At 36.3% G+C, this 22,165-nt stretch overlaps 1 protein-coding gene across 5 annotated transcripts in view; it reads right to left on the bottom strand.

The window, feature by feature from the left end:
- Window positions 1-22,165, bottom strand: part of CERT1 (ceramide transporter 1) — a 120,816-nt gene that overhangs the window by 92,130 nt on the left and 6,521 nt on the right. The gene's annotated exons all lie outside the window — the stretch shown is intronic.

Raw genomic sequence — 22,165 nt, forward strand, 5'->3', positions numbered from 1 at the left:
TCTCTTGCAGGCTTCCTTCCATATTTCTGTAAATGGTAACTATGGGTTGTTTAGACCTGAAATCATCTGACTCCTCATGTTCCTCATACCTCACAAGGAATCCATCAACAAATCTGCAAATTTTATCAGATCTACCTTCAGAATAATCTGGAATCCAATCATTTCCCATAATCTTCACCAACACAACTCTGGTCCAAGCCACCATTCTTTCTCATCTGCATTACTTGAAAAAAGCCTCCTATAGCTGTCTGATTTTATTTTCCTGCTCCTGTTCCTGCCTCCGACAATTTATTCTTAACACAGCAGCCAAAAGTGATCCTGCTACAAGGATCAAATCACTCCTCTGCCCAAGCCTCCAGTAACTTCCCAGCTCAGTCAGCATGAAAGCCAAAGTTCTTTTAGAACGACTCACAGTCAGGCTCCACATAGTCAGGTCCCACAACCTCCTGCCTTCTTTGTCTACCCCACTCCAGCCATACAGGCCTCCCTACAATTGCTTCAAGTGGTCCAGGTGGGTCTTTACAACTGCTGCTCCTTTCCTGGTCACCTCTCCCCTTACTACTTTCCCTCTTCGAAATTTCTTTTCAAATACCCCATTTCACTTATTATAAAAATGACCCCCTTTATCTCTAAAATAAGGACAAATCTTACAATTTGATATCAACTAAAACTGGCAATGTGGCATATAAAATAATGGCTTATTGTAAATTGAGTGGCATCAAACTCATTAAAATACCGGTAATTCTTTGCCAGGGAAACCTCCCCAGATCACCCTATAATAAACAATGCTTAAAAAACAAAACTTTCTTAACAAATACGTGTTAGTTTAAGAGAGCAGATTTGAGAACAGATTCCCAAACAAGGTCACTCTGATTAACTTCAAGGCCCCTAGATGCAAATTATCTTCCCCCCAATTTTTTGTTTTATTTGTAAACCTAATTTGCAAATCTTCAGAAAAATATACAGGAAAAGAAAATTATAAGTATTCATTATTCAACTTTTTTCTTTTAACATATTGACTTGATATACCCTCTGGGTAGTCTGTCTCTTATTTTTACCTCAATTTTGAGAATTTCTGAATAAACAAAATGGTTTCAGTTTCTATCCTCAAATAAAGGGCTGACCATGATCCAGCCAGCCTCAATTTTTTCAGTTTTAATATGCTTTGACATGAGTGCTGTCCAATATAGTAGTCACTAGCCAGGTGTGACTGATTTGAACCGAGATGTGCTACAAGTATAAAATATCAATACACTCTGAAGACTTGGCATAAAATGTCTCAGTAATAATATTTCACGCCTATAAATCAGGATAATATTTTGATATATAAAGTTAAATAAAATATAACAAATTAATCCTTTGTACCTAGAACACTTTTAGTTCCATACATGTGACTTGCCAGGTGGCAGTAGTGGTGAAGGACCTGCCTGCCAATGCGGGAGACAGAGGAGACAGGGGTCGATCCTCGCGTCGGGAAGAGCCCCTGGGGGAGAGCATAGCAACCCACTCCAGTATTCTCGCCTGGAAAATCCCCATGGACAGAGGAGCCTGATGGGCTACAGTCCATGGAGTCTCAAAGAGTCCGACACAACTGAGCGACTTAGCACATAGCATGTGTGGCTTGCACTTGGGACTCACATTGTATTTCTATTAGACAAACACGATCTAAAGCATTCATTTATCTATCTATCTATGTAACCAACTGACAGATAAAATGGTTGTAAGTACCTCTGATTTACCAAGTACTAGTCAAGGCACGCAGGATACAGTGATGAGGAAGAACAGGCACAGTCCGTAACTACAGAGCTCACATTAACTCAATCATAAGAACTGTAAAACTGGGAGGGGGGATCGGGATGGGGAGCACATGTAAATCCATGGCTGATTCATGTCACTGTATGACAAAAACCACTACAATACTGTAAAGTAATTAGCCTCCAACTAATAAAAATAAATGAAAAAAAAAAAAAAGAACTTTAAAACTTCAACTGCAACTACAAATAAGAAAGGTACACTATGTCAAGAAAGCCTATAATAAAGAAGGAACCTAGTCAAGGAAACCAAAGAAGCCTTCCAAAGTAGTAGTACCTCTATTGGTACTACTTAGATGAAGGATAAAATGGAATAAAGTGAGAACATTCCAGAGAGCAAGAGAAGAGCATGTAAAGATCTATGGCAGGAGAGAACAAGCCTACATAAGGCAGTCAAAGAAGGGCAGCATGACTGGAGGTGATACCACGAGGGGGAATCTGGTGAGAGACGAGGTTTACGGAGGCAGACAATACAAAACCTTATCACCCAGGAAAGGCTGGAAGCGAAAGGATAGTATAAGGTACTTTATTTCCTCACTGGGCCTGAAATACCACATTTCACTTAGAAATTTAGATATATTCTCTCATCTTAAATTACTTGAGGAGACGTTAATAACAGACTCAAAATAAAATTCCAATGCTACAAAAGTGTTCTGTGCAGTCCTGTGTAATGCAGTTCATGTACCCCTGTGCAAATCCAATGAAACTTTCAAACTCCTCAGATCAGTATTTTCAAAAGTATAAAACAGAATACCTAGATTATGAAGGAAATAAATTATACAAAACTCATAATGAAAGTTTAAAATTAATATATAATAATTTATGTATTAGCTTATGTGTATTAATCCCTTAGTCGTGTCTGACTCTTTGCGACCCCACGGACTGTAACCCGCCAGGCTCCTCTGCCCATGGGATTCTCCAGGCAAGACTACTGGAGTGGGTTGCCATTTCTTTCTCCAAGGGATCGTCCTGACACAGGGATTGAACCCGGATCTCCTGCATTGCAGGCAGATTCTTCACCATCTGAGCTATAGTGAAGTCCTATTAGCTTATACTAACAAATTAACAGCAAGATGCAGGTACTGGTATTTTGAGATATCTGCAATATATATCATGCCACGTGATGCTATCTATTTCTGTTGGTGAAAAAGTCACAGATACAATATTACTGTGATTTCTGTCTGCACTAATAGTTAAAGAAAATGACAAATATCAGTTAAAAGTTAGTGAACATAAAATTGTAATCTTTTCTCACCATCTTTGCAAACCCCTTGTAGACTTGTAATGGAACTTTATTGGTAACTGTCTACAACTAAATAGAGGATAACCTACCTGTCACAAGAATCACAAAAAGTAAACTTTTGAATCCATGCACATTTCCTATTACAATAAAGTTATACTATTTCACAGTAAGTAAATTAATATAAATCAACATCTTTTGATAAGCTGCACTCTACCTAAAACATATCTTGGCCAGACATAACTTTATTTAGCTCCAGTCATCTTCCCAGGGGGGCTTCCCAAGTGGCGCTAATGGTAAAGAACCCTGCTGCCAATGCAGGAGACATAAGACACCCAGGTTCAATCCCTGAGTCGGGAGGATCCCCTGGAGAAGGAAATGGCAATTCACTCCAGTATTCTTGCCTGGAGAATCCCATGGACAGAGTAGCCTGGTGGGCTACAGTCCATGGTGTCACAAAGAGTCAGACACAACTAAAGCAACTTAGCATGCATGCATCTTCTTCAATAACTCTGAAAAACATCTAACAACTTATGAAAATCAAATCCACATCAGAAATAAAAAAAAATTGCTATTATTCAACTGACAGCCTTTTATAAAGGCATTATGCTAGGCACTAGAAATCATAATTCAGTAAAGGAACTTTAATTCAAAATAACTGATTGTAGAGTCCCAAATACACTATATTTGTAATGAAAACACTACTAGTATGTTCCCAAATTTTACCACAATTTGACTGTAACTGCTTTAAGATCAAAGTACATTTTAATGACCTTAGCTCAGAAAAAACTGATTCCTTTCAAGTCTTCTAAATAGTAAAAACAACTTAATAACTTGAAAATATTCATGTCTTTGCCAAAGCAGATTTACTTTCACATAGAATCTGCAAATACAACAGGAATCTGTTTTCAACAAGTCTTCTAGATGATTCTAGATGAACACATGTTTGGAAATAACTGGGCTAATGGAAATTCTTCCACCTTGCAATAGGAGTGGACAATTACTATTTCTCCCATAACAAGAATCAAAGGCACAAAACAAGATAAAAGCACATATATAAAAACGGTAAACATACAATATAAGGCAATCTTTATTTGCTTATGCAAAGGAGATTATTATGACGACTAAAGGAGTTGGCGTGCAGAATACCTAGCACAATTCTTACTACATAATTGTCAGTCTGTCCATTTTCCTTTTCTAAAAATCTTATAGTTCAGATACAAGGACAAGGAGTGGTTCTTTGAAAACCTGTGGTTTAGGTTGAGCCCAGAGGAAAGACAGGTGTCTGATAATGGATGAAGAAAAAGACCTTCTATTATAGGTAATGGAGAATTCAATGGGCAATTTTAGCAGAGAATGCCAAGATATAAGTTAGACAACAGTCAGGCTGGTGTAGAGGATGTTCACTTCTCCTTATTACTACTACTAGTTCATTTCTGAGACAACCGCTAGCCTCAACAATTTCCCAAAGTCTGCAACCTTGACACACATTATCCATTTAAATTGCCAGCAATAATAGCACAGCTAACAGTAATTTCTCTTCTTTTATATTAATACATTACCACTTGATCTCAACATCAGATCAACTATCAAAGTCTAGAGAAGAAGCAGTTAAGAAAATTAGATGGAATAAACCACCAGTTCATGTCCATTCTCTTACCTGAGCACAGCTACTCCTCTTGCTTTAGGAGAGTGGTTCTAAAACTAGCACATATCAGAATTATTTAAAGGGTTTGCTAAGACAGAATTGATGTGTTAAGTCACTAAGTCAAGTCTGACTCTTTGCGACCCCATGAACTGCAACACACCAGGCTTCCCTGTCCTTCACTATTTCCTGGAGTTTGCTCAAAATCATGTCCAGCGAGTCAGTGATGCTATCCAACCATCTCATCCTCTGCCATCCCCTTCCTCTCTTGCCCTCAATCTTTCACAGCATCAACTCTTTACATCAGGTGGCCAAAGTATTGGAGCTTCAGCATCAGTCTTTTCAACAAATATTCAGGTTGATTTCCTTTAGGATTCACTGGTTTCATCTCCTTGCAGTCCAAGGGACTCTCAAGAGTCTTCTCCCAACACCACAGTTCAAAAGCATCAATTCTTTGGCGCTCAGCCTTCCTTAATAGTCCAACTCTCACATCCATACATGACTACTGGAAAAACCACAACTTTGACTAGATGGACCTTTGTCAGCAAAGTAATGTCTCTGCTTTTTAATACACTGTCTAGGTTTGTCACAGTTTTTCTTCCAAGGAGCAAGAGTCTTTTTAATTTGATGGCTGTAGTGACTGCCTACAGTGATTTTGGAGCACAAGAAAATAAAATGTATCATTTTCCCATTTTTTCCCTCATCTATTTACCATGAAGTGATGGGACAGGATGCCATGATCTTAGTTTTCTGAATGTTGAGTTTTAAGCCAGTTTTTTCACTCTCCTCTTTCACATCCATCAAGAGGCTCTTTAGTTCCTCTTCACTTTCTGCCATTTGTTTATCTGAGGTTAGCAATATTTCTCCTGGTAATCTTGATTCCAGCTTGAGCTTCACATCCCAGCATTTCACATGATATACTCTGCATACAAGTTAAATAACCAGCATTTCACATGATATACTCTGCATACAAGTTAAATAACCAGGGTGATAATATACAGCCTTGACATACTCCTTTACCAATTTGGAACCAATCCATTGTTTCATGTCTGGTTCTAACTGTTGCTTCTTGACTTGTATATAGATTTCTCAGGAGTCAGGTAAGGTGGTCTGGTATTCCTATCATTTGAAGAATATTGCACAGTGACTGTGGTATCCACACAGTCTTAAGGCTTTTGCGTTGTCAATGAAGCATAATGCAGGACTTCATAAACCAGAGCTTCTTACTCATTAGGTCTGAGGTAGGGCTTGAGGATCTGTATTTCCAACAAGTCCACAGCTGATACTGGATATCATATTTTAGGTATAATGTCAATGTCCTCTGCTTATGTTCCTCTTATTTAATATTTCCTTGTTTTGAAGTGGCACATTTTCCAGAAGAAAGGTCTGTGGAATGTTTGTTTTTTACTTATTATTATGAGAATTCTCAAACATATGCAAAAATAATGAACCCCCATGCCACTATTCAGCTTCAACAACTAACTCATAGTCATTTTCATTTCATCAACACCCTCCACCAAATCATGCCTGAATAAATGGATTATTTTGAAGCAAATTCAAAACATATCATTTCATCCATAGATATTTAATTATGTTATCTCTAAAACATTTTTCAAAAACCACAAGAAGTAAATTTTTTAAGACCTTCATATTTTAAAATGCTTTTATCTGCCCTTATACTTCCTTAGTGGTTCAGCTAGATACAGAACTCAATGTTGAAAATATTTCTTCAGAAGGCAAGCATGACCTTTTCCATTTTACCTACCAGGGTTGTTCTCGAAAAGCCCACAGTTATTTTGAATCCTTGCCCTTTGTTGTGATCTTTTCTTTTCCCCTCTGAACCATTCAGGATATTTTTTTCTCCGAAGTGGTCTGACTCACCTCAAAATATGTTTTTCATGATTTTTTGTTTGTTTTTCACCTATTATGTTGGATCTTCATTGGCCCTTTCAGTGTGAGAATTCATGCTCTCAACTTCTGTAAATGTTTCTCATACTCTTGCACTGAGTATTATTTTCTTTTCTCTCTTTCTGAAGCTCCCACAGTTCACATATCAAATCTCTTTCTTAAGTTTACCTTTACTCCTATTTCCTGTCCTTTTGTTTTTTGCTACTTTTTGGGAAATGTGTATAATCCTACCTTCCAATTCATTTGATTTTTTATATCACTGACCATATTAATAATTTCTAAGAGCTCTTTTTTACCTTCTTCCTTTCTTGTAGTATACTTTTTTGGATTAATGATTCCAAATACTCATCTTAGCTCTTTGAGAAAAGAAACACATTTTCTTATTTTGTGGAATATTTGAGTAATCTGTTGCCTAGTATTACATTTACTCTCTTGATTTCATTTATACTGAAAACTTTCCTCACGGCCTGGTAGTGTTGACTGTTCATTTCTAAAAGTGAGGGATGTAAAAGCTGCCTGGAAGCTGCAAGGCTACAGGTAATCAAAGATGGGATTCACTGTGGGATAATCTAGGTAGGTGGGTGACTGCTGGAGAAGTTCCAGTGCTATTGTTAGGTATTTCCTCTTAAGGTTGGTCAGATTCTCTAGAGAAGACTCTAGCAACCTCCTCCTCTGAGTATGAAAGTTTATTAGCTAATGTTTTGGGAATCAAGTTGGGAATAGGAATGGGATGGGTTAGAGGGAGGTCTCAAAATTTTATCAGCATACTTCCTTTAATCAAGTGATTACTTGCTTTCATTTTTTTCTAGTGCACATTCCCCCACTTTCCAGCTCAGAAAACACTATTTTATCCACTCTAAAAGAACAATTCACCATCTTTTGTCAGGTGAGGGGTGGATCAATTATCCAACTGTCCAAAGTTGTGTGAGAAAAATCTGAGGATGTGATTGTTTAAGCTCATATTTGACTCATCTTGCTTATTTAGAACTTCCACTCTCAATTCTCATTTCAAGAGGTACCTGGGACTACTAAAGTATTACATGATTGTGACGTAAATCAAGTTCACAGCATTCCCAACTCATAGCTTAGGAGTTGGATTTCTCAGATCTACAAACTCACTTAGCACTTGTCCATGTTTTTCCAACTTCTAAAACTCTGTCTTCTATTGTCTCCTTGGGGCTTCCCTAATGGTTCAGATGATAAAGAATCTGCTAACAAAGCGAGAGACCTGGGTTGGATCCCTGAGTCGGAAAGATGCCCTGGAGAAGGGAATGGTGACCCACTCCAGTATTCTTGCCTGAAGAATTCCATGGACAGAGGCTACAGTCCATGGGACTGCAAAAGGTCAGACACAACTGAGTGGATAACACATACATTATCTCCTTATCTTCCTCTGTTTCGGGATTAAAAATCTTTTTTTTAACTCTATTACTAAACTAAAGAGCCTCTTGATGAAGGTCAAAGAGGAGAGTGAAAAAGCTGGCTTAAAACTCAATATTCAGAAAACTACGATCATGGCATGAGGTCCCATCACTCCATGGCAAATAGATGGGGAAACAATGGAAACAGTGACAGACTCTATTTTTGGGGGGCTCCAAAATTACTGCAGATGGTGACTACAGCCATGAAATTAAAAGACATCTGCTCCTTGGAAGAAAAGCTATGACAAACCTAGACAGCATATTAAAAAGCAAAGACATCACTTTGCTGACAAAGGTCCATCTAGTCCAAGTCATAGTTTTTCCAATAGTCATTTTTGGATGTGAGAGTTGGACCAAAAAGAAAGCTGAGTGCCAAAGAACTGACACTTTTGAACTGTGGTGTTACAGAAGACTCTTGAGAGTCCCTTGGACAGCAAGGAGATCAAACCAGTCAATCCTAAAGGAAATCAACCCTGAATGTTCATTGGAAGGACTGATACTGAAGCTGGAACTAAAAGACTCTGATGCCGGGAAAGATTGAAGGCAGGAGGAGAAGATGACAACAGAGGACAAGATGATTGGATTTCATCACCGACTCAGTGGACATAGTTTGAGCAAGCTCTGGGAGATGGTGAAGAACAGGGAAGCCTGGTGCTGCAGTCCATGGGGTTGTAAAGTCAGACACGACTGAGAGACTGGACAACAACTACTCTTTTCATGGGCAAAGAGACAGAGTACATCAATCTTTACCTGGAAAAACCTCCTAATTTTTTAAAAGCCAAATGAAACCTCTTTCATAACAGGAGAAAACCTCACTTTATGAAATTGGGTTTGTATATAAGTTTTCAAGAATTATTACTCAATCCAGTCTCCTTCCCTCAAGACACCATCCTTGTAGAGATCACCTGAATTTCTGGATGAGCGTCACCTGGTTATGATGTCTTAGTTTCTCATCCCCTCATAATCAATTTATATTGATCTTTTTCTTTCTTAAGTAATAAATCCTCATTTTTCAAAAGATGAAAATATAGGAAAGCATATTTTTAGAAGTAATTTTTGGGTAATAGATATTCTCTAACTTGGAGACTAAGAACATATCTCATTCTTTTTATCAGCTATGTTTCCTTCCTTAAATGAAGAAAGGACAGAGACTAAGTCTACACAGCAGTCACTCCAAGGAAGAAGCTCAAGAGTAACACAACTTCCCTGGTGAAATCACTACATGATGAGTTGTTACCTTGTAATTTTCCATCTAAAGCTTTGTAATTTTAATTAACTGGCTGTGTGCCACTGAAGACCAAACTAATAATCTTGAAATTAAAAAACTATGAGAAATGTTACCTCTGTAACGAAAATCTAGGAAAAAAACTAATAACAGTGTTGGTATCTTTCCAAAGTACTTTGGGAAATAAGTAAGTTTCAAATGCTCCCAATAATTCACAGCAAAACGTAAGCAAAATATACATACAAATAGGTTCTAAATATAAGTTACTTTCTAATGACAGTGACAAAATCAGTCTGTTAGTTTGGCAGAAAATATTACCAAAAACATACCTGAAATTATGATATATGGAATATATAAAGAACTTCCATAACTCAACAGCAAGAAGGCAAACAGAATTGAGATTTGAAAAGATGTATTACCAAAGAGATACAAATAACAAGCAGATGAAAAGATGTACAACATGGTTAGTCATTAGGAAAATGCAAACTGAAGCCACAATGAGATATCACTATACACCTACTAGAATAGCTATGATACAAAAATCAACCAAATAAAAAATCCAAAAAAAACAAGCAATGAAAAAAATGTTGAGCAACTGGAATTCTAATACACTGTTGGTAGAAATATAAAACGGTACTGCCACTTTGGAACACAGCTTGGCAGCTTCTTATAAAGTTAAACATACTCTTATCATAGGACCCAGCAATCTCATTCCTAGGACCCAGCAATTGCCATTCCATACCCAAAAGAAATAAAACATTATATTTACACAAAGACCTGTACTTGAATTATTTACTCTTATCATAGGACCCAGCAATCTCATTCCTAGGACCCAGCAATTGCCATTCCATACCCAAAAGAAATAAAACATTATATTTACACAAAGACCTGTACTTGAATTATTAGCAGTTTACTTATGGTAGCCCCAAATTGGAAGCATAGATCTATCAAGTGGGGAATGGATAAATAAACCATAGTATATGTACACTGTGGAATAGTACTCAGTAATAAAAAGGAGTAAATCAGGGATGCATAGAACATGGAAGACTTTCCAAAAGCATTGTACTAAATGGAAAGTCAAACACAGAGTTGCATTTTGTATGATTTCATTTTATATAACAATCTGAAAAAGGTAAAACTGTAAGAACAGCGGTGGCCAGAGATTGGGGATGGGGAGATAACTAATCACAAAGAGGGTAGGTAAGAACTTTTTGGGGTGATGAAATTATCTATACTCTGTCGTAATGATCTCATGACTACATACATTTGTGAAAACTGTAACTGTACACTTAAAAAGGTGATTTTTACCGAGCATAAATTATACCTAAATAAATATGGTTTCTAAAAAGGTAAAATACGCCTTAACACACATATACACACACAATAAGCAGTAGAAGAAAAAAAGTAGTCAGAACATGCAGAAAGCATAAAAAGAGCTAGCTGTTTAGTATAGCACACATTTTATACACACACATATAATTTCTTTTAAGTTGTGAAATAGAACTACTTGATGCAAGGAAATTGCTTATAGGAAAAGCATGAGAACTGTTCAAATATGGCATGTCACATATTTCAGCTTTAATAAGTCAACCTGCATCTTCGTCTCTCTCTCCCTTTAACAAAAGGCTTTGCCAGCTTCTCCTTTCTTCTTTCAAAACTGCAGGCTTTATTTCTAATACAAGCATATCACAAAATAAACTTAAAGAAATCTGCCTCTTATGTTGCCAAGAACAAAAGTACAAGTATTTTATGTTACTTTGTTTAATAGACATAATCATTCCATTCTTTAACCACTTAAGAAAGTTGAAGCTCAGAGAAAGTTAGTAATCATTTGAAGGTCCCTGTAGCATAAGAACAGAGCCAAGATCTAAATCTGAGTTTGATCTGAAAGCCCATGAATGATATATTTTTTTAAGTTTTTATTTTGTATTGGGATATAGCTGATTAACAATGCTGTGATAGTTTGAGGTGAACAGCAAAGGGACTCAGCATACATATACGTGTATCCATTCTCCCCCAAACTCCCTTCCCATCCAGGCTGCCACATAACATTGAGGAGAATCCCTTATGCTCTACAATAGGTCCTTGTTGGTTATCCATTTTAAATAAAGCAGTGTGTACATGTTCATCCCAAACCCCCTATCTATCTCTTTTCTCTATCCTCCCCTCACCCTGCCCTTGGCAATCATAAACTTCATAAGCTCCTTCTCTAAATCTGTGAAATCTGTGAGTTTGCTTCTGTTTTGTAAGCAAGCTCATTTGTAATCATTTCTTTTTAGATTCTGCATATAAGGAATGTCATATGATATTCCTCATTCTCTGACTTACTTCACTCAGTATAACACTCTCTAGGTCCATTCATATTGCTGCAAACAGCACTATTTCATTCTTTTTTAATGGCTAAGTAATATTCCACCATATCTATATATACCACATCTTCTTTATCTATTCCTCTGTTCATGGAGATTTAGGTTGCTTTCGTGTCTTGAGTATGTAAATAGTGCTGCAATGAACACTGTATCCTTTTGGATCATGTCTTCTCCAGATATATGTCCAGGAGTGGGACTACAGGGTCATATGGCAGGTCTATTTTTAGTTTTTAAAGGAACACTCATACTGTTCTCCATAGTGGCTGTACCAATTCACATTCCTAACCAAAAATGTAGGAGGGTTCCCTTTTCTCTACTCAGTCTCCAGCATTTACTGTCTGTGGATTTTTTTCTGGCTGGTGTGAGGTGATACCTCATTGTAGCTTTGATTTGCATTTCTCTAATAATGGTTTTTCCAGTGGTCATGTATGGATGTGAGGGTTGGACTGTGAAGAAAGCTGAGCGCCGAAAAATTGATGCTTTTGAACTGTGGTGTTGGAGAAGACTCTTGAGAGTCCATTGGACTGCAAGGAGATCCAACCAGTCCATCCTGAAGGAGAAAAGTCTTGGGTATTCATTGGAAGGACTGATGCTGAAGCTGAAACTCCAATACTTTGGCCACCTCATGAGAAGAGTTGACTCACTGGAAAAGACCCTGATGCTTGGAGGGATTGGGGGCCAGGAGGAGAAGGGGACGACAGAGGATGAGATGGCTGGATGGCATCACCGACTCGATGGGCATGAGTTTGAGTAAACTCCGGGAGTTGGTGACGGACAGGGAGGCCTGGCGTGCTGTGATTCATTGGGTCGCAAAGAGTTGGACACGACTGAGCGACTGAACTGAACTGAACTGAATAATTAGTTATGCTGAACATCTTTTCATGTGCCTATTGGCCATCTATATGTCTTCTTTGGAACAATGTCTAATTAGCATTCTGCCCATTTCTTGAGTGTGTTGTTTCTGTTAAGCATCACTTTTGTAAATTTTGGAGACTAATCCCTTATCAGTCAAATCATTTGCAAATATTTTCTCCCAATCCGTGTGCTGTCCTTTCATTTTGTTTACTGCTTCCTTTGCTGTGCAAAAGCTTTTGAGTTTAAGTAGGTCCCATTTGTTTATTCTTGTTTTTATTTTCATTATTCTGGGAAATGGATTGAAAAAGATATTGCTGAGATTTATGTCAGAGAGATTTTGCCTATGTTTTCTTCTAGGAGTTTCAAAAAGAATAAAATACTTAGGAGTAAACCTACTTAAAGAGACAAAACACCTGTACTCCAAAAACTGTAAGATGCTGATAAAAGAAATTGAAGATGACATAAACAGATGAAAAGATACACCATGCTTGGGGACTGGAAGAATCAGTATTGTCAAAATGACTATACTACCCAAGGCAATCAATAGATTCAATGTAATCTCTATAAAATTATGAATAGCATTTTTCACAGAACTAGAACAACAACAAAAAAAAACACACTCAAAATTTGTATGGAGACACAAACAATCCCGAATAGCCAAAGCAATCTTAAGAAAGAAAAACAGCTAGAGGAATCAGGCTCCCTGACTTCAGACTCTACTACAAAGCTACAGCATGAATGATACTTGAAGCATTTCAGAAATTAGGGTAAAACACTAAATAAAAAACACTATATATGTATACCATTGAGAATTAAAGCCATTATAGCTTTTAATGGAGTATGAACTGTACAACTACAGAAGCAATATGCTGTATGCCTGCAAGTATTATATTGTAAATCAACTGTGCTTTGTAATTAAAAAAAGAAAAAATACTAAGCAAAAACTTGTATAAGATCCTGAGAGAAGATCTTGAGAGAAACTGAAAAAGAAGCTTGTTGCTAATTATTTCAAGCAGGCAAATCTAGGAAATTTTGTGTATTCCTTGTTTTAAGGAAACTTGAATGCTAAAATACAAATTATATTTATTAGAGATTTAACAAGACAGTAATAGCAAATCACACATTTTTGTCCTTTTCATTTTATTTAGAAAAAAAATTAGTAAAATTTACATATAATAAGCCTATATCTCAAACAGACTTTCTTAGGATTAAAACAGATTTAAAAAAAAAAAACCTTTTCGTCATAATAAGATGCTTTAAACAGTTGTTTTATAAACATTTAATAGTCATGTTCCTGTAAGTCTTATATAAAATATAGTGCATTGTATATGCATTTTTCCTAAACTCAGTAAGTGATAAAATAACACCAGGTGGAAATCAGGAGACTTGAGTTCTAATTTTAACTCTTGATATTTTGTGTTACAGGTTACACTGTGTACCCCCACATTTATATGCTAAAGCCTTAGCCTGAAACATGCCAGAACGTGAATTTATTTGAAAATAGGGTAATTGGAGATGTATTTAGTTAGGATGAGGTCACACTGGAGTAAAATAAGCCTCTAATATAACTAGGGTCCTCATAAAAGGGGGAAATCTGGACACAGTTATAGGCACACGGAGAATGCCATGTAAACATGAATGCAGAGATGGGGATGATGCATTATCAGCCAAGAAATGCCAAAGACTGTCAGCATACCATCAAAAGCAACAGAAGGAACCAACCCTGACAACATCTTGAGCTGGATGTCTAGCCTCTAGAACTATGAGACGATAAATGTTATTTAATTTGGTAAAGTTGGAGGATACAAAAGTAACATACAGAAATCAGATGCATTTCTACATACTAAAAAAAATATCAGAAAGAGAAATCAAGGAAATAATCCAATCTACTGTTGTATGAAAAAGAATAAAATATATAGGAATAAACCTACCTGAGGCGGCAAATGACTGAGCAACTGGACTGAACTGAACTCAAAGGAGGCAAAGACCTGTACTCAGACAAGCATAAGATGCTGATGAAAGAAATCAAAGATGACACAAACTAATGGAAAGATATACCAAGTTCTTAGATTAGAAGAATCAATATTGTTGAAGTGGCCATACTACCCAAGGCAATCTACAGATTCAATGCAATTCTTATTATATTACCAATGGCATTTTTCACAGAACTGGAACAAAAAAATTCTTAAAATTTGTATGAAGATAGAAAGACCCTGAATAGCCAAAACAATTTTGAAAAAGAAGAGCAGATGTGGAGGAATGGCACTCCCTGACTTCAGATTACACTACAAAGTTACAGTCATAAAAACAGCACGGTATGGACACAAAACCAGACAGACAGATCAATGGAGTGGGACAGAGGCCAGAAGCAAACCCATGCACTTATGGTCAATTAACCAACGACAAAGCAGCCGGGGCTACACACTAGAGAATAAAATCTCCTCAATAAGTGGTGCTAGGAAAACTGGACAGCTACATATAAAACAATGACATTGGAATATTTTCTACAGCATGTACAAAAATAAACTCAAAATGGATCAAATGCCTAAATGTAAGACTGAATACTATAAAACTCCTAGAGGAAAATGTAGGCAGAATACTCTTTGACATAAATCACAGCATCATCTTCTTGGATCTATCTTCAAGAATAATGGAAACAAATGCAAAAATAAACAAATGGGCCCTAAGTAAACTTAAAAGCTTTTGCTCAGCAAAGGAAATCATAAACAAAACAAAAAGATAGTCTATGGAATGAGAGAAAAACATCTGCAAATGATGTGATCAATAGAGTTTAATTTCCAAAATATACAAACAGCATATACAGGTCAATGTAAAAAAAACAAAAGCCAAAGCAATAAAAAGACAGGCAGAAGACCTGAACAGACATTTTTCCAAAGAAGACATACAGGATGGCAAGAGGCATATGAAAAGATGTTCAACACTGCTAATTACTAGAGAAATGCAAATCAAAACTACAATAAGATATCTCCACAAACCAGTCAGAATGGCCATCATTAAAAAGTCTACAAATAACAAATGGCAGAGATGGTGTGGAAAAAAGGGAAACCTCCTACACTGTTGATGGGTAAATTGGTGCAACCACTATGGAAAACAGTATAGAGGTTCTTTAAAAAATTAAAAAGAGTTGCCATATGACCCAACAATTCCATTACTTCGTGTATATATATCCAGAGAAAATGATAATTTGAAAAAAGACATGCACTCTAATGTTCACAGCAACGCTATTTACAATAGCCGAGACATGGAAGCAACCTAAACATCTGCCAACAGATGAGCTGATAAAGAAGATGTGGATGTATACACATACACAAATGGAATATTACTCAGCCATTATAGAGAGGAGTGAAATATTTCCATTTACAGCAACATGGATGGAACTAGAGATTATCTATTAACTGAAGTAAATCAGACAGGGAAACACAAATATATATATATATCACTTATATGTGGAATCTTAAAAAATGATACAAATGAATTTACAAATCAGACACAGACTCACAGCTATAGAAAACAATACTCACCAAGAGGGAAAGGGCGTGAGGGAGGGATACATGAGGAGCTGCAAGAGGAAGGAGACGTGTATACCTACGGCTGATTCGCGCTGCTCTATGGCAGAAACCAACACAGTACTGTAAAGCAATTATCCTTCAGCTATAAGTAAGGAAATTAAAAAAACCAGGAGTTGGGAAGAGCAGGTACAAACTACTATATATAAGAGAGATAAACAACAAGGACCCAGGACACTAGATATCTTGTAACAACCTATAATGGAAAAGAGTCTAAACTATATATTAAAAAAAAAATTTTTTTTTAAAGAGATACCCAGTTTTTGTGGTTCTTTATTATGGCAATCCTAACAAACTAATGCATTTTGTAATTATATCATTTTGGATATGCTATTTCAAAATTCTGGGCTCTACCTTTCAAATGGTATCTTTTTAAATATTTGTTTTCTTCTGAAACCTCTCACCAAATATTTTAAATATTTCTCACTGTATCTAAATATTAGAGTTACATTATTTCAGTTATACTCAATATTAGGATGAAGATAATATTTCCAAATGAACAGCTGAACAGATACTATTAGTGTCTAAAGACAAAAATCTTAGCAGTATAAGGTTTCAATTTGTTTAGATATTCACTGGCAAATGCTCCTCAAATGAGGAAAATTATCCACTATTATCTATCTAGTGCTTTTTCTGGTTGATACACCTTCCCCTCTTTTCTTGAGTTCTTATTAACACAGTTCAATAGAGCAAAATTGCACGTTTGATAAAAGGCCAACTTCTTGAATTTCTTACGAATCTGTAGTTCCTCATATGATCATCAGTTATGGCCCTCTTCATGACTGGTGATATCCAATTTGTTGAATATCAACTTAAATTATTATTTTTTACTTTAAAACCCCACATAAAATTTTTTAAAATTAAAAAAAATTTTTTTTCTTCCAGTTTTATGGAGAGATAGTTAATTAAAAAACTGTTTAGATCCGACTACTCTTTATTTGGCACTTTTAAAATTTTTTGTTTAATGATCATCTTCAATTTTGAATACTTCCTCCCCTTCCTGTTGGCTTCTTTGATTTTGCCAGGATCTTTCATTTCCTCCCTTAAAACCTTTACTTACCTAAGAGCTATTTGGCTTACTTTTTTTGTAGCAATATAGCAATAAACATTTTCATTACCTTTGTTTTCTGGCTGAAAATATTAGAACACTAAATTGGTGTATAAATTTCACTGTCATGTGTGTGTGTGTGCTCAGTGATGTTCAACTCTTGCAGACCCCATGACGGACTACAGTCCATCAGGCTCCTCTGTCCATGGGGTTTTCCAGGCAAGAATACTGGAGTGGGTTGCCATTTCCTACTCCAGGGGATCTTCCCGACCCAGGGGTTGAACCTGTGTTTCCTTCATCTCCTACACGGGCAGAGGGATCCTTTACCACCCACTTGGGAAGCCCCAAATTTCACTATATCCAACCTATAATAATAATAGAAAACCCATTTACTTAAAGAAGGTATAGTAGGTATACAAAGTCAGATACTTAAGATGAGATTGGGACTACAGACAGAGCTTAGACAAACCAATTCTTCTTTTTTTTTTTAATATTTATTTGGCGTGCCAGGTCTTAGTTGTGGCCTGCCAGATCTTTAGTTGTGATGTGCAAACTCTTAGTTGTGGCATGTGGGATCCAGTTACCTAACCAAGGATGGAACCTGATCCCCTGCACCAGGAGTGCAGAGTCTTAGCGACTGGACCACCAAGAAGTCCCCAAACCAATTCTGAAGACATTTCCATTATACCAAAAATCTGTGGTATGTAATTCCTGAAACATTGTCTCATCTCAGTAACTACAAACAAACCATTTCTCTTATTTTCAAAAAAGGGCCATTAGCAGTTCAAAGAACTGATTAAAGAAATGCTAGCAATATAATTTTTAAGTATGACACAAAAAGAAGGAAGAGCCAAACCAATTGAACAAAAAGGAGTCCAGAAATGACCTCAAATACACATGGTACCAGAAACAACTTCAAATACACATGGTAATGTAATATATAATAAAGATGACATTTCAAGTCAGTGGGGAAAACGTGAATTTTTCAATTAATGGTATTTGACTATATGTTAGCCACTTGAAAAAAAAGTTAAAAGTCCCCACATCACTCCTTTTACTAAAGTAACTCCCACAGAAGTCAAACATGAAACTGTAGTTGAAAATATAACTACACGAGTTATAGTCTTTGAGGGCTTCCCAGGTGACTCAGTGATAAAGAATCCACCTACCAATGCAGGAGATGCAGGTTCCATCCCTGAGTAGGAAAGATTCCCTCAAGAAGAAAATAGCAACCCACTTCAGTATTCTTGCCTGGGAAATCCCATGGACAGAAGAACCTGGCAGGCTGCAGTCCATGGGTCACAAACAGTCAGACATGACTGACCAGCTCAACAACAATAACAGCAAATAGTTTTTGAGGGGGAAACACCTATCTAAACACAATACAGTAGTCATAAAGGAAAAAGTCAAAAAAAGGACACAGAATGTTTAATTTCTGTTAGGCTTAAAAAAAGACTATAAAACAAGAAGAAAGTGACAAATGACAACCTGAGGGGGAAACATGTACAATAAATATGAACAACTGCCAAATATGATGTAAAGAGCTTTTACAAATCAATAACTGAAAAGATATGAACAAGCGATAAGAGGAAAAGCTAAGAGTTCTAAACATAAGAAGTTACTCACCCTCTTGAATAAAGAAGTGTAATATGAGACACTATTTTTATCTAGCAGTTTGACAAATATTTAACATTTGCCAAAGCCTGCCTTTCTCAATACTTGAAGGTATGGGGAAATACAGACACTCATACACCATCAGTAGGAATGAAAAGAGGTACTTTTGAAAGGGCATTTGACAGTAACTATAAACAAATTTAAAAATACTACATATGTTTGTTTCAAGAGTGCTTACAGTAAAACAAACTTAAACATGACCTAAATGTCCAAGAACAGGGAAGTGGCAAATAAATATGTTACATCCACATAATTCAGCCAAGTGCAGTAAGTGTCCAAGACACAGTACAAGAAAGCGAGGTACAGAACACGTTTGGTGTGATGTCATCTGTGTAAATGAAGAATGAAGGACAGAAGCAAATAGAAGCTTATACAGACACGGTATTATCTGGAAGAACAGACTAAAAGTTTAACTTTGCTTCTTTCTTGAGCACAGGACTAAGAGTAAAGAGAAGCATTTACTTTGCAAACCTTTCCATGGTATAGTTTATATTTATTTTCACCATAGATATTTAAAAACAGAACTGAAAAATTAGTAAGCTTAAATACTCCACAAACACTGCTTTTGATTGATGAAACACAATCAATAACGCAACTAACCCCACTGAGCATCCACTCTATGGCAAGTTTTGCAGCAGGGACGGAGTCTTAAGTAATAACTACTAAACTACAATAACTGAAAAATTCAACTTACCACACACATTTATTCAAGACACAATACATCAATTCCCACAAAGTGACACAGTACTATTTTTCTTCTTATTAACTTACTCCCAGTCCCTCACATTAAGAATTATTTCCAGGTAACAAATTCTCCCAAGAAATACATAATTCCTTGAAAGTATTTCACTCAATGTATTATCATAGAGTTAAAGAACATGTTTCAAATAAAGAATGACTTCACTGTTAAGCTAAAATAAGAAAACAATGAATTAGGTTCTACGGGAAAATGTGGGCTCAAATGTTATGTTCACTAACAAATAATAAACACGTTAAGGAATTACAGTTGAGTCACAACTCTTCAAGTACAGACTTCCTCATATATGAACATTATGATTTCCTAAGGATGTCATGTGTGTGAATTCAAACACTACTTGCCTTCAAAGATGAATTGATACAAGTAATAGCCCACATTTAAGGAAAGCAAAGATACCTATTTAACAGAGGTTAGTATTGTATTTTAAAAATTTAACTCAAATACATACTCTATTTGTCAACTTCATTCTGAGAAGCTCACTGAATTCAGTTATATTCTGGAATTTTCTTGAAATATTATGTAACAGTGAACCTGGGAACCCACAGAGTAGGAACAAAGTCAAAGGAGTTCAGGAATATAAATACTTCTGTTTCTCCCTGCCACCGTTTAGCTATGCATGGGTGCTCAGTCACTTCAGTCGTGTCCAACTCTTAGCAACCCCAAAGACTGCAGCCCACCAGGCTCCTCTGTCCATGGGATTCTCCAAGCAAGAATACTGGAGTGGGTTGCCATGCCTCCTCCAGGGGATCTTCCCAACCCATGGATCTAAGAGGTGTCTCTTACGTCTCCTGCATTGGCAGGAGGGTTCTTTACCACTAGTGCCACCTGGGAAGCCCTGCTTAACTATAGTGAAGATTAACTACCGCTCAGATTCTGCTGCTTTATTGATTTTTTTTTTTTAACCTTCTGTACTATCACCTAGCCCACGGAATACTTTCACTAGGTTCTTTCAAAGTTTTCAAATCATTTTGGTTTTCTACTCATTTGATTATGAACTGCAATGAAAGTTCTGTAAGCAACTACAGATCTAACAACAACAGAAATCTACAAAGAACTAACACATTGCTTTTTCCTGAGTAGATGCAATATAAATATTAAAATTTTTTCTCAAAAAATTTTTTTTTCTTTTTCCCAAATAAGCCATGCACTATTACCACAATCCATAATTCAAGACAACATAACTAAATTTAACTCCACAGAATTAGCATGGTACTCTAGGAATAGTATTTCTTAGGAAGACAAAATTTCATTTGTCTGTTTCCACATCACCGATCAATAAACTATTTTCAAAGAGTCAAACAAGCACTGTAACTAACAAGCATCTAACAATATGCAAAAGAAGGAACAAGGGAAGAACCAAGGGAAGACATTTCAAGATTATAAAGTATATTTCTATCCCTGATTCATTCTTTCCTCGAGCATGAGCAGTGATCCATCTCAAAAGAAAACTCTAAAATGCTAAACTAGACACAATTTCAAAAGTTCTTGTAATGAACCACATACCAGTCAAAACAAACACTGAGTTTCTACATTCAACCTATTTCTGTAAAATTGTCTTTAAGAATGGAGGGCAGCAGTTTCATTCTGAACATTTCCAAATAACTCCTCCATAAATTTTTCCAACTCAATATTCAACTAAGTATTTGTTTTCAAATTGTGAACACCTAAGGGCAGAATGTATGAAAAATGATGGAAAAATACTATATGATTTTCCTTAAATGTGTTAACATAAACATATGTTAAGTCATTTAGATATGAACATATATCCAAAGCATACCATTTGCTTTATATAAACAATATAAATTCTCTCATTAAGTGAATTCTCTTTGGATGTATCAGTGAAATCTAAGACTGTTTTAAGATACTCATTTTTAGATTTTAACTACAACAGCTTCCTTAACTGACTTCCACTTAACTAATCTGCCTCGTTGTTACTGTTTTGGTTAAGTCTGTGTCTGACTCTTTTGCGACCCTGTGGACTGTAGCCCACCAGGCTCCTCTACCCAAGGGATTTCCCTGGCAAGAATACTGAAGTGGGTTGCCTTTTCCTACTCCAGGGGATCTTCCCGACCCAGTGATCAAACTCACATCTCCAGCACTGCAGGTAGATTCTTTACTCTGAGCTACTAGGGAAACTTTCCCAACCTTCCTTAGATAACACATTTTTAACCTTTATTAAACATGCCATGAATGGTAACCACTCTCAACTAGTATGGTATTTTTAGTACATTCAGGTACTTCTGACCTACTAGTTGAGTTACATGTCTAACAATTCAGTTGGTTGTTCCTAAACCTGTTTATATCAGTTTACTTGCTGTAGTCCTTACATAACTTAAACATTATGTAAGTCTATGGGACACAAAAGCAAAGAGTTACTTCTATGTAAATGAAGTTGAATGCAAGCTGAGTAGAATGACTCAATAAAGGTGAGTCATTCTTTTAAAAGGTATTAAATTAGATAAAGGTGAGACATCTGTAAAATATTAGGGAAAAACATTAAAAGTCAAAAAGAGGAACCTATGTTTAGGGTTTTACAAAAGTATCTTTAAGGTTTTATTCCACTTTAGAGAATCAAAACTAGAAATTGCAAATCATGCATTATGGATGTACTACTTTACACAAAAA

Source organism: Muntiacus reevesi, chromosome 7 (assembly GCF_963930625.1).
Source record: "Muntiacus reevesi chromosome 7, mMunRee1.1, whole genome shotgun sequence".
Lineage (NCBI taxonomy): Eukaryota > Metazoa > Chordata > Mammalia > Artiodactyla > Cervidae > Muntiacus > Muntiacus reevesi.